The 11112-nt window shown below is 34.4% G+C and overlaps 1 protein-coding gene across 2 annotated transcripts in view; it reads left to right on the top strand.

Annotated features, from left to right (window-relative positions):
* The window catches only part of LOC144512803 (uncharacterized), a 93469-nt gene that overhangs the window by 41494 nt on the left and 40863 nt on the right, over window positions 1–11112 (top strand). The window lies entirely within an intron of this gene.

The raw sequence follows: 11112 nt of genomic DNA on the forward strand, positions 1-11112 counted from the left end.
TTTGCACTGTAATTTCTTGAGATTGTTTTTATTTCCTTTTACTTGTGCTGTGATCAGGGAGTTGTTGGAAAGGAGAGCTTGCTCTCAATGGCCCTCCCTGAATAAATAAAGGTTATTATAATTATTCGCAACAGAATTCCACTACAGAGTACTTAAAAGAACAAGCTGCCCAGTTTGTGGATATTAGTTAAATGGCACAATCATTTGCCTTAATCACATCTTGCCAGTCAACCCAAAGGGAAAAGTATTGTTTCCATTTGTGGGGACACAGGATATGGGAGGTACCCCCTCCTCCCCCTCAACTGTATATGATGCACTAAGGCTCTCAGGCGTTTGGTACTTCGTTCAACTATTTATTCTCATGTAGATGAACTTTTCTCATTACCTCTGCTGACAGAGTCATCACAGATGTAGGCATGATGGACTCTTCCCTCCTCTTTAGCATTTTTTGCTGGAGAAGTAACCTCTTTAAGGCCACGTCCACACGTACCAAAACGATCTTTTATTTTCCCCTGTCTTCCCTGGCATCTTTCCAAGAAAATTAGCGTCCGAACGGATCCATTTGTAAATGACTACTTCATATGCCAGGCCTATAGGTGGCGCTGCTTCTGCTACAGAAATTCACCTATAAACGGAGAAGAAGAGGCGGAGCATGCTTGCGCTGTGTATAGAAGAAGAAACCAAACACAAGCTAGCTAGCTATATGCTGCCTTCGATGCTACAGTGCCGTGTGATTGTGGGCATTAGAACGGATGCATAGTCATGTAGGTGTTGTTGTTGTTATGAGACGTCGTCGCGGGGTAAGAGGTCGAAGGCTAGAGTTCGAGGGGTGTGGCGATGACATTGTTGATATGCATGTATGCGACTTCGCGGGCGGCGTTTTCGAATTTCTTCACCCTGGGATCAGGTTTAAAAAAAAGTGCGTCTTCAGGCAGTGCGTTTACAGGAGTCGTTTGGACGATCGGCCAAAACGATGCAAAACGATGCAACACGTGCGTTTGCACCAAAGCGTTGCCGTGTGGATGGCCCCTAAATGTGCATGTGGCACTTATTCGTTGTGATATTTGGAGGGAACTTAAATTATAATATTACAAGAATAAAGTCACAATATTTCAGGAAGAAAATCCACCTGCCCTACATTCTGCTGTGCGTTAGGTTATTGGTCAAAATTGTAGTTATAGTAAATAGTAGAATTCATCAATGAGTCAGTATATTGTACAGCTTATACAAGTTGAAAGAGAATTGAAGGTATAACATAACAGTCAAGTCAAGTGGAGGTGCTGTGGCTTAGTTGGTTAAAGTGCCTGTCTAGGAGATCTTGGGTTCAAATCTCAGCAGCACCTTGCAGCACAGAAACACTGCATTAAAGTGCTCATATTATGCTCATTTTCAGGTTCATAATTGTATTTAGAGGTTGTACTAGAATAGGTTTACATGGTTTCATTTTCAAAAAAAAAAACTTGTCGTACTGCACATTGCTGCAGCTCCTCTTTTCACTCTGTGTGTTGAGCTCTCTGTTTTAGATACAGAGTGAGACATCTCACTTCTGTTCCATCTTTGTTGGGAGTCGCACATGCTCAGTAGCTAGGTAAGTACTGCTAGCCAGTCAGAAGCAGAGTTTGAGGGCGTGCCCTGACCGTAGCTAGGTAAGGACTACTAGCCAGTCAGAAGCAGAGTATGAGGGCGTGCCCTGACAGTAGCTAGGTAAGGACTACTAGCCAGTCAGAAGCAGAGTATGAGTGTGTGCCACGCCCGCAGCTAGGCGAGTATTTATAACATGTTACAAAGTGACGCACGTTTGTCTCTGAAGTAAAGGCTGGACTACAATAGAGCTGTTTGGAGCAGTTTGTGAACAGTGTTTTCTGTTGGAGATGGTAAGTCCCTTTGGGGTGGACTTTGGGCTTTTTCACTTTGTAAACCTATAACATGCACAAAAAAGATATACAACACAATCAAGGAAAGGGAAAAAGCCAAAAAACATAATATGAGCACTTAAACACAGATTTAAGATGGTACAAAAACACATGGAATCAGAGCAATGCAAGTATAGGCTATAATACCCACCTAGTTTATTTATCAACCATTAACCATTTGGCCGTTTACATCACTCAGCATTACATGCACCTTAAACCACACCCAGCAGTGATGTCACAGGGTCCTGGTGTACACCTGGGCCACGTTCAGTGGCTGAATCATTGGGTAACATCTCCAAACAAGAGAAAACACATCTCAAAGCCTGTTGCACGCCGCTGCTCACCGTTCTGAGGAAACATGTTGCACGCCGTTTTGAGATTGAACGTGCCCCTGTACATCGCCGCATCAAAGTGAAAAGTTGAAAAGTGAACTGTGGAGTTTACTCGTTAACAAACAATATTTTTTTGACTTTCAGTGCTTCTCGTGTAAATGGTTTAACATGTTTAACAAATGTGTTGCATCCATTTCCCTTCATCAAGAACATTTGCAAAGCAGAGTTTTTAATTGTTGAATAATGTAGTACTGGTCACATCCCTGTTCACTAGCTCATTATAGGATTATCTGTCTTGTAAGAATGCAGGACAGATAATCCTGCAGGAGATGCTGTAGCTTAGTGGTTAAAGTGCTTGCCTTGTAAACAGGAGATCCTGGATTCAAATCCCAGCAGTGCCTGTGTTTTAGCCAGCAACAAGGCAAAGACTTTGAGTAACTAGGGTATGTTTTCAACATATAAACAACTTAACCTTAAAACCATAGCATGATCCATACAGAAAGTGGCATGCTATTTTAAATCTTAACAGTGTACACACGACATGTGTTCATCATATTATCTATATCTAAAAAAAAATTATATATCTGTTGACTTTTTTCGACATACTATACTATGACTTTCTAGGACTTTTTTCAACATACTATGCTATGACTTTTTTTATGACTTTTTTCGCCATACTATACTATGACTATCATTTTCTGTCCTCAGTAATGTAGTACAATAAATACAACATCAAACCTCTGGATCTCACACTTTGCAAATAGCTCAGTGAGATAATTAGATGGGGGTTTACCTGAAGATTGAAGGTTCTGGGTTTAAACCCAATGCTGGTTGAAGGCCAAATGGTGATTCAATTATAACATTCTGTATTATGACTTTTTCGACATGCTATACTATGAAATTGTATGACTTTTTTTTTTTAAAGTACTATACTATGACTTTTTTATGACTTTTTTTCGACAAACTATACTATAACTTTTTTCGACATGTTAGGACTATTATTTTCTATCTTGAGTAATGTTGAACAAATACAACATCAAATCAATGATGCTTCACATATAGCTCAGTGTGCTAACTAGCTGATAATCTGTCTGAAGATTGAAGCTTGTGGGTTCAAACCCAACACTGCTTCATGACCCAATGGTTGTTCAATGACAATGTGCTATACCAAGACCTTTCTCGACATACTATACAATTACTTTTTTCGTCATAATATACTGTCTTTTTTCAACATACTATACTATGACATTTTTCGAAAAACTATACTATGACTTTTTTGACATTTTATGATTTTTTTAACATACTATACTATAACTTTTTTCAACATACTGTGCTATGACTTTTTTCAAAATACTATACTATGACTTTTTTTGACATACGATACTATGACTTTTTTCGACATGCTATACTTATTTTTTTCGACATACTATAAGATGACTTTTTTCGTCATATTATACTGTGACTTTTTTATGACTTTTTCGACAAACTATAACTGTTTTCGACATGTTAGGACTATTATTTTCTATCTTGAGTAATGTTGAACCACAAAAACAACGTCAAACCAACACTATCTATCTTTAGCCTATAGCTCAGTGTGCTAAATAGCTGGTGATCTGTCTGAAGGTTATGGGTTCAAATCCAACACTGCTTGATGACCCAATGGTCATTCAATGACAACATGCTATACGAAGACCTTTTTCGACATACGATACTATGACTTTTTTCAACATGCTATACTGATTTTTTTCAAAATACTATAAGTTTTTTCGGAATACTATACTATAACTTTTTTATGACTTTTGTCGACATACTATACTATGACCTTTTTCTACATACTATGCTATGACCTTTTTCTACATACTATGCTATGACTTTTTTCGACATACTTATAATGTGACTTTTTATGACTTTTTTCGACATACTAAACTATGACTCTTTACAAATATTTTCCACATACGATACTATAACTTTTTTATGACTTTTTTCGACATACTGTACTATGACTTTTTATTACTTCTTTCGACATATTATACTGTCTTTTTACTATACTGTGACTTTTATTTACTTTTTGCAACATGCTATACTATGACTTTTTTCGACATACTATACTAGGACTTCTTTCGACATACTATACTAGGACTTTTTTCGTCATACTATTCTATTACTTTTTATGACTTTTTTCATCATACTATACTATGACTTTTTATGACTTTTTTCAACATACTATGCTAAGACTTTTTTCATCATACTATACTATGACTTTTTTATGACTTTTTTCGCCATACTATACTATGACTATCATTTTCTGTCCTCGACATGCTATACTATGAAATTTTATGACTTTTTTTTAACTTTTTCGACAAACTATACTATAACTGTTTTCGACATACTATGTCTTTTTTCGTCATACTATACTGTGACTTTTATTTAGTTTTTGCAACATGCTATACTATGACTTTTTACGACATACTATACTATGAATTTTTTCGACATACTATACTATGACATTTTACGACATACTATACTATGAATTTTTTCAACATATTATACTATGACTCACTATATTGTGATTTTTTTACTTCTTTACAACATGCTATACTATGTCTTTTCTCGTCATACTATACTGTGACTTTTATTTAGTTTTTGCAACATGCTATACTATGACTTTTTTTGACATACTATACTAGGACTTTTTTCGTCATACTGTACTATGACTTTTTTCACCATACTGTGACCTTTTTCGACATATTATACTAGACTTACTATATTGTGATTTTTTTACTTCTTTACGACATGCTATACTATGACTTTTTCGACATACTATACTGACTTTTTTCAACATACTATAATATGACTTTTTTCGGAATATTATACTATGACTTTTTCGACAAACTAAACTATAACTGTTTTTCGACATACTATGTCTTTTTTTGTCATACTATACTGTGACTTTTATTTAGTTTTTGCAACATGCTATACTATGAATTTTTTCAACACATTATACTATGACTTTTTTCGACATACTATACTGTGATTTTTTTACTTCTTTACGACATGCTATAGGCTACTATGACTTTTTTCGACATATATTAACTTTTTTCGACATACTATAATATGACTTTTTCGGAATATTATACTATGACTTTTTTGACATTTTATGACTTTTTTTAACATATATACTATAACTTTTGTCAACATACTATGCTATGACTTTTTTCGACACACGATACTATGACTTTTTCGACATACTATACTGACTTTTTTCGACATACTATAATATGACTTTTTTCGGAATATTATACTATGACTTTTTAGGACTTTTTCGACAAACTATACTATAACTGTTTTTCGACATACTATGTCTTTTTTGTCATACTATACTGTGACTTTTATTTAGTTTTTGCAACATGCTATACGCTGACTTTTTTCGACATACTATACTAGGACTTTTTTCTTCATACTATAATATGACTTTTTTCGGAATATTATACTATGACTTTTTATGACTTATCGACATACTATACTATTACTTTTTTCGACATACTATACTATGACTTTTTTCTACATACTATGCTGTGACTTTTTTTGACAAACTATACTATGACTTTTTATTACTTTTTTCGACATACTATACTATGACTTTTTTATGACTTTTTAAGACTTTCTATACTATGACTATAATTTTCTGCACTCAGTAACATAGAACAATAAATACAACATCAAACCTCTGACTTTCATGTTTAGCAAATAGTTCAGTGTGATAAATAGCTGGTAATCTACCTGAAGATTGAAGGTTCTGGGTTCAAACCCAATGCCGGTTGAATATCAAATAGTGATTAAAAAAAGATGTTCTATACAACGACTTTTTCGACATTTTATGACTTTTTTTTTTAACATACTATACTATAACTTTTTTCAACATACCATGCTATGACTTTTTATGACTTTTTTCAACATGCTATACTATGACTTTTTCGACATACTATACAGATTTTTTTCGACATACTATAATATGACTTTTCTCGAAATACTATATTGACTTTTTTATGATTTTGTCGACATACTATACTAATACTTTTTTATTACTTTTTTCGACAAACTATAATATGACTTTTTCGTCATACTATGACTTTTTACGACTTACTATACTATAAATCTTTTCAACATATTATACAATTACTTTTCTCGAAATACTATACTATGACTTTTTTATGATTTTGTCGACATACTATACTAATACTTTTTTATTACTTTTTTCGACAAACTATAATATGACTTTTTCGTCATACTATACTCTGACTTTTTTCGACATACTATACTATGACTTTTTATGACATACTATACTATGACTTTTTACGACTTACTATACTATGAATTTTTTCAACATATTATACAATTACTTTTTTCGACATACTATGCTATGACTTCTTTCAACATACTATACTACGACTTTTTTTGTCATACTATACTATGACTTTTTTCACCATACTGACTTTTTTCAACATACTATACTATGACTTTTTACGACATACTATACTATGAATTTTTTCAACATATTAGACTGACTTTTTTCGACATACTATACTGTGATTTTTTTACTTCTTTACGACATACTATGAATTTTTTCAACATATTATACTATGACTTTTTTCGACATACTATACCGTGATTTTTTTACTTCTTCACGACATGCTATACTATGACTTTTTTCGACATACTATACTGACTTTTTTTCGACATACTATAAAATGACTTTTTTCGGAATATTACTATGACTTTTTTATGACTTTTGTTGACAATATACTTTTACTTTTTTATTACTTTTTCGACATACTATACTAGAGGGACAAAAGAACTGAGTTGCATTTTTGAGAACTATTGACTGACTCAGCATGTGACGGAGCCCACATACAACAAGGGGCACACTATGGACTTGATTATCTCGAAGGGTTTGAACATTTCCAAGGTTGTGGTGACTGATGCTGCTCTCTCTGATCATTCCTGTGTTTTCTTTAGTGGCACTATCTCTGTGCACAAAAATATCACTGACAACACCAGTAAAACATTCATTCAGCTCTTAAAAAAGAACAATCTAGACACGTCACTAATGAGCAACTATAGGCCGATATCAAACCTTCCATTTTTAAGTAAAATCACTGAAAAAACAGTTTCTCAACAACTCAACCTTTTCTTGTCACTAAACAACAGTTTTGATGCCTTCCAGTTGGGTTTTCGGCCACACCACAGCACTGAGACAGCTCTTGTTAAAGTCTTTAATGACATCCACTTAAACACAGATAGTGGCAAAATTTCAGTCTTAGTATTACTTGATCTCAGTGCTACATTTGATACGGTCGACCATGACATATTACTAGACCGACTGGAAAACTGGGTTGGCATTTCTGGCTCAGTACTAAAGTGATTTGAGTCTTGTTGCCTTTCTTTAAATAACGTCAGGAAATGTTCATTTGTTATACTGAAGTTGCACTGATGACACTGTATGACATTCTATAACTGCCCTTTAATGTTTCATTTCTTATACTGCACTGTCAATTTTATTCTTGTCTTTTATGTTTTAATGTTTGTTTTTTTTAATCGTTTTCTAACTGCTCTTACATGTTTTACGTAAAGCACTTTGAATTGCCCTGTTGCCTTGCCTTGCCTATGACTTTTTCGTCATACTATACTATGACTTTTTTTGACATACTATACTATGACTTTTTTCGACATACTTTACTATGACTTTTTTTGACATGCTATACTATGACTTTTTATTACTTTTTGCAGCATGCTATACTATGACTTATTTCGACATACTATACTAAAACTTTTATTTACTTTTTGCAACATGCTATACTATGACTTTTTGGTCGCGATTAATCGTTGAATTTCTATAGTTAATCGCGATTAATCGCATGTTTTATCACATGATTAAAATTCTATTATTTTGCATTTCAGAACTGTTTTTAAGTACATATTAACAATGGAAAGCAATTCTTACCAGTGTATCTTGATTGGGAATCAAATTAATTCAAAGAAAGTTACTTTATGAACTTGATTTTAAGATTTGTATTTGTGTGATAAATAGCTGGTAATCTACCTGAAGATTGAAGGTTCTGGGTTCAAGCCCAATGCTGGTTGAAGACCAAATGATGATTCAATGATGACTTTCTATACTATGACTTTTTTCGACATAATGACTATGGCTTTTTTATTAATTTTTTTTCGACATACAATATATACTATGGCTTTTTTATGATGTTTTTCGACATACCTTACTATGGCTTTTGTATCGTTTTTTCGACATGGTGACTTTTTTTCATACACCAAACTGCGTGACTAGTGACTCGGAGGTAATACAATAAACAATATGGCTTTTTCATCACTTTTTTGGACGTACTGTATTATGACTTTTTTTTATCACTTTCTTCCAGATACTATACTATGGCTTTTTTATTATTTTTTTGGACATACTATACTATGTCTTTTTCGACATACTATGATTTTTATGATGTTTTCAGATGTACTATACTCAGGCTTTTTTTTTGACATACTATGGTTTCTTTATGACTTTTTTTGACAAACCTTATTACGAGTAACCATAGCATGCCGTTTTTTATCACTTTTTCCGACATACTATACTGTCTTTTTCAACATACTATACTATTGATTTTTTCACTTTTTTTTGACATACTGTGGCTTTTCTATCACTTTTTTTTTTTTTTTTTTTTACATACTATACTAAAGGCTGTCTTTTTTTATCAGTTTTTTCGACATACTATGACTTTTTAATGTGTTTTTTCGACATACTAAAATATGTCTTTTTGTTTTTTTTACTTTTTTTGACATGCATACTATGACTTTCTTATCACCTTTTTCGACAAACCTTATTACGAGTCACCATAGTATGCCGTTTTTTTATCACTTGTTTCGACATACTATACTATGTCTTTTTCAACATACTATACTATGGATTTTTTTACTTTTTTTCGACATACTATACTATGTCTTTTTCAATATACTATTCTATGGCTATTTTATGATGTTTTTTAACATATTATACATACACACACACACACACACACACACTTCCTCTGACAATCAGAAAACGGTAAATAGGCATGCACATACCTATTTATGAATTTGTCTTAGTGATTTGGTACATAACCCCAAAATATAAAATAGAATTAAATCCAAGAAATATAAGAAATAATGTTGAAACATTCAGCATCAAAAGCAGGCAAACTTCAGTCAACCTATACAGCTATTGTTCCTTTTCTCTAAATACCCCTTAAGATTTCACCATGAGAAAACATGTTCAAGACAAAATGTAAAAATATGGTCCAGTGGCAAAAGTCCTCCAGCCGGAAAAAGCCTTGCGGCATTCAGCAGAACTTGTTTCTCTTTTTATTCGTTTTCTAAAGTAGCAACGACACCAGATGTTAAAGAGATGTAAAGGATGTGAAAAAAGACCAAAAACTCTCTCTTTATACATCAATTATATAATCTTCACTCCGGTTTTCAGTCTGTATCCTGTTAGTCCATCAGTGGAGCTCTGCCTCCATCTAGTGGCTGAAACAAAGAACAACACGTTTTCTTCTCCCTTTCTCCTCTGGATCTTTTTACAGTCAAAAGTCAAATTAAATTAAAAACCGGCATTAACAGCTTCTCATTTAAAGATGACAACAAGGAATGTGTAACAGTCAGTTTTCACACAGATTTATCATGACACTCAGTTTCTTATTTTTGCTTCAGCTGAATTTTTAGCACTCTGGAAAGGCATGGACCCATCTCAAAGAGGAGGGACCTAGCTCGGAAAAGCTTGATGCCATGGAGGATATACAGATGTGGTTCAGTCAGGGTAAAGGATCACGGAGGACCAACAACAGGTGTTGGCCATCAGAGCCTTCCAAGAAGAAGAGATACTATTGATCCCCAGGGGGAAATTACATGTTTACGCTCTATATATATTACATATTACACACAGGTCCGAAATACATACACAGGATCTGCAACAGAACCTATACATACACTAATGGAGAGATTTCAGAGTAAAGGGGCTCCCTAATAAAGGCTAACCCTGAGCAGTTGGCGGTTCAGTGCCTTGCTCAAGAGCACCTTCAGCAGTGCCTAGGATTTGAACTGGCACCTCTTCAGCTACCAGTCCACACTCTGTACCTGGTCAGCACGGGGACTTGAACCGGCGACTCTCGAGTTCCCTACGGACTGAGCTACCGCAGACCCAAAAAGTATGGGGAGTGGGGAATATGCTCCAAGGGGGAGTAACACCAGGAACACAGAGCACGTGAAGCACCACGAAGCACTGATTAGCATAGAGTCATGCCCGGTGGGTGTTTACACCAGAGATGTTCACAAGTCATTTTTTGGAAGTCCAAGTCAAGTCTCAAGTCTTTAAGGGGCAAGTTCAAGTCAAGTCTCAAGTCTTTTGCAACAAGTCCAAGTCAAGTCTCAAGTCTCTGGCCATCTGATCTGTCTCTAACACTGTATTGTTAAATCTTATGAATTCAAAGTATGTCCTGTAGCTACCATCCAGACAGTACAGTATCAAAATCAGTTGCAGGATAATGATTTATGGGGTCTACTTAACACATCCCTCTAGCCCTCGGACCTGGTGAAATATTAACCTAAGTCTGTCACATCATATGGATACAACTATAAAGATACAATTTGCCTGTTTCCAGCATTAGCATTAGCCCCAAAATGACTTCAAAAGTAAAGATAGTTAAACACTGTTGATGATGAAGTCGTAGGTGTAGATTTTGTGGGGGATGCAGGGGATATTCCCCACCAATATTTAGAAGAGGTAGATTTGTCCTCCCCTCAAAAAAAATAAAGATGTGATTTAT

The sequence above is a fragment of the Sander vitreus genome, chromosome 24 (assembly GCF_031162955.1).
Source record: "Sander vitreus isolate 19-12246 chromosome 24, sanVit1, whole genome shotgun sequence".
Taxonomy (NCBI): Eukaryota; Metazoa; Chordata; class Actinopteri; order Perciformes; family Percidae; genus Sander; species Sander vitreus.